This window comes from Rhipicephalus microplus, chromosome 3, assembly GCF_043290135.1.
Source record: "Rhipicephalus microplus isolate Deutch F79 chromosome 3, USDA_Rmic, whole genome shotgun sequence".
Classification (NCBI taxonomy): domain Eukaryota; kingdom Metazoa; phylum Arthropoda; class Arachnida; order Ixodida; family Ixodidae; genus Rhipicephalus; species Rhipicephalus microplus.
Genome location: NC_134702.1, coordinates 77,193,882 through 77,201,096, shown reverse-complemented (window position 1 = coordinate 77,201,096; position 7,215 = coordinate 77,193,882).

Sequence of the window (7,215 nt, the reverse complement as noted above, 5' to 3'; positions counted from 1 at the left end):
TCTTGGAATCCAGTCTGTGATCCTTAATGACCAGCGGTTATCGTCTCTTCGGGCAACGTGTCTTCTCATGACCATTTCTTTTTGTTGATTTCGACTATGATGCCTTTAACACCCGCTTATTTCATATGGTTACACCTATTATTTTCTTTTCCGTTGCTCCCTGCGTTGTCCTGAACTTAAGTTGAACCCTCTTTGTAATCCTCCATGTTTCTGTGGAGCATTATGGGACGTTAGTAATCATGAAATAAGTGGAAACGAATTAAGTTGATGAACAAGGAACTTGTGGCAGTGGCCACATCGACAACCTTCGAATAACGCGTCCTATTCACTACCTCTTAAGCTTGAGCAGCAAGTTCTTTTCCGTCCACTTTAATGGGTATTTATGTTTCTGTAATCCTGGAAGCATTCCACTAGCAGCCATTGCAGCGAGTATGAAACACTTCATTTTACAGCTGGCGTCACGTAACGCGTATTTTATGTCAAACAGTAAGCTACCTAACGAACCCACGCATAAAGCACCACGTCTACTCGAACGAGACCCGCGCTATAGATGAAAGAAAGAAACGGGATTGATCCGGGGCGTCTTTCTTGGTTAAATGTAGCCTAATTAAATAAATAGACAACAGAATGAAGCTAAGGAAGGTGTACCGTACTGCTATTAACGTTTGCTACGCTTAAGAGCTACTAATTGCTAAAGCTTCCTTAATTACATCTGTGCTGCTTTCGTTAGGCTGTGTCTATGCAGTATGGACATATGCATAGGTGGTCCAAAACGCCGTATTCACATCGACATATTCAAATATTTGCACTCGTTGCAGCGTATACATAAGGCGACACGACGTACTCCGGACAACCCCGCAATGCAGCCGCCATGCTGTCCACGGTTTGAATCCCGCGGCTCTGCTGTTCTTCAGCGAAGGCGCCCGGTAACGACCGGTGTACAAACTTCGTAAGGGCTTTTCGGCTCTTAAAGTTCACGGCCTCGTTCCCAGGTGGCGCTCCATGCCCTAGCGTCAGCTAAACGCGAGCCGGCCAGACGACATTAGCGCTCTCCCCCTCACGCTCCTGTCACGGGCCTAGCCAGAATAATCGACATCAGGAGCAGGCGCGGGCACCTCGGCTGTTCGACTTAGTTCCGTTTTAGAAACAGTGAGTCCTCGCCTGGACTGGCTAGCATTTTCGTAATCGTATTTTTATTGAGCCACACAGCGGAGTCAGATAGGGAGGAGGAGGGGTGGATTTACTATTTCTGAGAGTCCCACTGCTCTTTCTTTCTCTTGTTGCGCGTACGCGTTTGTTTGTTCGCTAAGGCGATGGGAATTCCGCCGCAGTCGCGACGGTGGGGCCCAATGCAGCTCGAGCCGCGGGGACATTTTTGGCCGAGCCAGGTTCGCGCGCCGGGTTCTCGAGTGGCAAGGCGTCGCAGCCTGCCGTGGCAGTGTCAGCCGGAGGAGCTGCTGCAGCGACCGCTTTCACCGCAGACCGGCGCGAAGTAATTACGCGTGGCCGTGCATCCTATGCATGCGGCCTGCCAAGACTTACAGGCTGGATGAAGCACCTCCCCTTCGCCCCCCTCCCTTCTTACACACACATTTCAGACCTGCAGTGTTTGCGCAGCCTTCCCTTCCACAGAGACCTGGAGGTTCGGAGTTGCACTGTCCTATCAAACTCATTACGAGTGTGCACCTGAAGGTGGCTTCTAAATGTGGCGATCTGTGTTTCTTTCATTTTCTGTTTCCTTTTGTTTCTTCGCTGGCGCATTCCGCGATGCACTGTCATGCAGTGCAGCTGTGCGCCAGCGCCGGTAGAGCAACAATGTGCGACGTTGGTGGGCCTGGGAGGAGAAGCGTGCTGGAAAATCCAAGCGCTTCAAAAGATTGCACTGCGAATGCCGGGTGGCAGTTTCAACGTTTTAGGCCACGTGGAAATGAATTCTTATCTTTTGCAGCCTTGGAACCAAGTGAAAGGGGTTGGCTAAATGTTGTTCAAGTCCGGAAGAAGAAAACAATACTAGCGTCTGGGGTTGCACGTTCGAAAAACACGATATGAGTGTGAGGGATGCGTAGCGAATGGCTCCGAAAATTTCAACCATCTGGTGTTTATTAACGTGCACTGGCATCACTTGGTGCGTCGAGCTGTGGTTTTTTCCTTCCAATAAATTGTGAACGCGACGGCCGGGGTCGAACCCGTGACCTCGGGTTCAGTCACCGGGATGTGAAACTATAAACGAGGGCTACGAAATGGGGACATGGACAACATATAGGCACACAGGACAAGCGCTCAACTTTCAACTGAGGCTTATTGAGCATACATGAAAATCAATAACACCAACTGGGCAGGATGACAACAATCGTCAATCAGTCACCAGATGATGAAAGTGTGAAAGCTTCACCAGAAACACCGAATCATGGCCACGCATCAATGCCGAATCAGCTTCCGATGGCGCAAAGATGATGGAAAAAGTCCAACATTAACGCACCGCGAAACGGCTGCGTTAAACACACCTAGAAAGACGTATGCGTAATCATTACAGCCTAACCATCGGAAACCCATAAGTAAGCGAGTGCCATCGAAGCTCGGGTTTTCGATGGTTAGGCTCTCTAGTGACTGTGATTATTCCTTAAGGCACCCCCTCCCCGCTTATTTTTTGTGAAATGCAACAGAATATGGAAGCTCTAATCTTACATATATTAACTAAAATGACGACATGCCCTTGAAGGGCCGCTCACCACCCCGCGTTTAAAGACGAAGGGGTGTTTTTCTCCTCTCCTTCATACAGACGATGCATCCTCCTCGCCCCTTAGTTCTTGAATGCACGTGAACAATATCAACACTAAGCACTATATAGCCTATCAGGATATCGCTCTTCTCAGCTGCACGCTGTTATCACCGCTTGCGCAGTTGTAAACACACACACACACACACACACACACACACACACACACACACACACACACACACACACACACACACACACACACACACACACACACACACACACACACACACACACACACACACACACACACACACACACACACACAAAACAAGTTTGATCAGTTCATTGTGCACGGTATTCATGCGAGACGAAAAAAAAAACCAAAACGAATGAGCGGCTCCATGGCAAAGCAGTGCAGGAGACAAATCACATGTGATATTTCGCGTACATCAACGAATCGAGAGAATGTACGCTGTAGACGTCATGGAAACTACTATCTGCGTTACAGTAGTGTGCCAAGAAGGACGAGAAATATAGGAAAAGAATATTGTGCTTTTTTGTATTTTGGGAACCTGGTGAGTGGACCTTTAACAAAACGCTGACTGTGAATATACAAATGCAATAAACCATGACGGCTTCGTTTTGCAGTCCGGCTAGGGTGCCTTTCCCTAACACCGGACTTGGCAAACGCCTATGAAGGGAAGAAAGAACGTGTAAAGCGCTATATCATTCGCCAGTTGTATTAAGGAAGTACTTTTTCATAATATTGTTACGGGTGAGAGATGTCCCGTATCAATATCAATTCAGACATCTTTATACCATAATGCTTGTTGTAATAAATGTTAATGTATTTGTTTGGAGGAATGCAACAAAGCTGATGCAAAACCTGTTCTATATAATTCGCACTCTTTTGTCTGACCACGATATATTAGATTATTCTCGCGCCCCGTATACAGACTCATAGTGCATCAATCCTGTGTCTAGTATCGCACCGTGGCAGTAACACACTCAGTAAGTGCCAGGCCAAGAATCGTGTACAGCGGAGAGCGTAGGCACACTCTAGCATAGCTGTTTTTATGCTGCGCGTTTTTGAGCACGGATGCGCATACGTTGTTAAAGTTCATGCACGTTCGATGACGACACATCACAGTGTCAGTCATACTAGTCGAGCGAAATAAAGTGTTTCATCAATCACTACTTTTTTTTCATTCTGAACTCTCTGCTCCGCAAGCTCTGAGCGCATAAGAATAAAAATAAATGACTAAAACGCTCGGCACTGATAAGTACTTGATAGTAACACTGTAGTTGCTCTCAACGCTAAACTCCTCAGGCTTGATATAAAACCCAGTTTCGCGGGAATAAAATTCTAAAAGCCCTTCGTTCCCCTCCATTAGTAGAAGAAAACTGAAAAATAAAACTTTACAAGTAAAGAGATATTGATACTGGTCCGACATGAATTTTTCAACCCCCAGTTTCACTTTCCAAGAATTTATTATGGGTCTTCCTCTAGCTTGGTGCTACAAGCACGTAGAGGACAATTTCTCTCCTTCATAAATAGTTTTGTAAGAAAAACAAACCTGCACATTTAGTGTAAACTTTGTTTCGTTTCATAAAGACAATGGCTTGAAGTGCCTCGCTGAGCGACCCTTTGAGCGGAATACGGTAGGCGAACAAACTTCTACAAAAACCTACGTGACATACGTCAGTAATGACGCCACATTATGACGTCATGATGCCGTCGCATTTTGACGCCACCCCATGTCATCGCATCACATCTTCTGTGAATTCCACCTCCGCTTGGTCAAACGAATGACACCGGAGGCCATTTAACACGGCGTGAGGTGTATAACACTTCGGTTGGAGACGGACAATCGAAATAACAGGTAACATCAAGGTAATATAATGACCATCTCTTACGGTGCCGCTTGTCGTGTTTAACAAGAAGTGCGGCATGGTAGAGTCAGTGCACGGCACACTTGCACCTTTAAGTGTTGCATAGTGTATCACGCTGGCGTACTTTATGTATAATGTAGCGTTATTTCTTTCTTTGCCTATTTATTGCGCAGTGCTTCCCCCACCCCCACATGTGTATGAGGTAAAGTACCCTTTACAGGAGTCCAAAAAACTAAATTGTGGTGTTTTGGTAGTTAGGGTTGAGATCACTCAATTAGGCATCTCGCTCTGCGAACGTTCACCTGCCTTCTCGCAATTCGTCAGATACTCGCCCCGATCATCTTCACCTACACACGCTGACGACAGCACGGCTACCGGTAATTCATGAGAGGGCAAACGAATGACCCGAAATCGATATGATCACAGGAGTTGCCCCCTCTCCCCTTCTCCCCCAGGTCAACTTGCTACCCGGGCTAACTCGGTTAACTTGCTGTCGGGACCAAGCACATTAGCATAAATGGGAAATGAAGCAATTCTTGCTTGTGCACAATATTCACATTAGTAGCCCACAATCCCGGCACGTACATGCAAGCTCCGCATTTGCGTGTACACGTCTCCCTTGTAAACATCTCTTTGCGGTGGTACCTCCTTCCTTTAATATGAATTCATTTGCCCCAAAAGAAGTGTTATTGAAAAAAATCTCCAATTATGAGCTCACAGCACTCTACTTCCAACTGGGCAAACCAATGTGGAAAATATTTATCATTGCACCACCAGCTTATGGCAGACAATTGCATTACACCTTCAAAATAGAAAAAAAAACAGGCCTAAGAAAAGAGAAACGAGTGAACTTTAGGTGTGCAGAGCCGACGAAATCACCTCTTGAATACCCAATTCTTGCACTTCTCGTGTGACGCTGTCATAGCAACTGCACCGACTAATTTTGCTGTGAGCAGTGCTCGAAGATTAAAATGTAACATCAGTTTGTGTGTGTGTGTGTGTGTGTGCAAGAATTGCTATGAGCAATTGCTCGTGATAAACGCGACATATCGTTGCAAATCGGGCTGTTGAAGGTAATGTTGCTTTGAGCCGAAATCAAGCCCATAATACGTGGTTTGAAGACGATGGAAACGAAAGTACATGCATCACTTCGCCCTAAATTTTCACGTTTCAGTCCATGAGAACCGTAGATAGTGTAAAGTCTCCACTGACCCCACAGACATGCCTCGAGTTGCTTTCTTTCTAAATTACGAGCTAGAAATAGGTCGGGCGGTCACATCCAGCGAGCCAAAGTGAAAGAAAAAAATGCTTAGAACCTTGACAACGAAGTTCTCAGTTCTGCGGTCATGCAGAGGGAAACGTGACTCTCGAAAAGTGAAATTCGCGAGCTGTCTCATTACTCACTGACGCGGAGAGGGCAACGAAACCGCACCCCGGGTGTTGTAAAAAAAATGCGGAGCACCGCGTGTTAGCCATCTTTTTTTATTATCTTTTTCTGTCCGGACTTGAATGAGTATTATAAAAGCTGAGGCGAGAAAAGTGAAATGAGACTTTGTTGTACTTTGAGGAGCCACAAGATGGAAGCACGTTGAAGACATTGAGCAGCTATTATATAGCCATGAAATAAAATTGTAACACAATAATGATGATCTGCCAAATACGGTATAAAACTCAGCATGAAAAAATGAGCCATTATATTCCCTTTTTTTCGAAAATATACTTAAGAACCAGAACTTAGACGTAAGTGTATGAAAAAACTTACAGACATAATAGCATCGCAAATTTTCATTGTTTTCACATGATGACATCATATAGTGACATCATCACACAATTACGACTTTTGTTTTTTATTGTATCCCTCGTATCGTCATCACCGAAGGTCAATTTTTACGTTTGATGAGGCATCTCAGGCTTAATACAGATATGCTTAAGACATATTCAAATAACGGTCAATAAATAAAAAAAACGAGGGTTCCACAGAAGTACATCTATTTAGACGGGCACACAAGGAAATAACGGTGAAAAAGGCAGCACTACAGAAATGCGAAACGGTTATACGTCTCATGTGAACGTGACCTTGAGTGAAAAGCTCGGTGTCGTAAAAAAAAGTCACATGACCAAAGAGCCGGCTCGTGCCTCGAGGTGCAACAGTTGCGCGTTCGCGTGACCAGCTAAACAGAGGAGAGGCGTCCGCGTGATTCCAACGTACATGGTAACCATCGTACACTTTATCGTAAACGGTAAAGTTACCATCGTATATGGTAACCGTTGTACACTTTACAATACACAGTAAAGTTACAGTAGCGCACGGTGAAATAGCTACACCGGATCGCCTTCGACTCGGCTCAGTCAAATTCCAGAGTTATTTTGAGAATTTCACAGCGAAACCATATATCATGCTGTATTTGACCAGATAAGACCTAAATTTGTCCGTCCTATGGCCTTAAAGAGTCCTAGCATATATGTTCTACAGAAATTGGGAACTGCACCCACTACTCACTATTGGTATGCTAAAAAGTAAAAGGGAAGACACAGATGGCAAATGCCAGTTACTATTTCTGTTCAGAAAAAAAATATATTATACCATAGACAGTTAAGGTCAA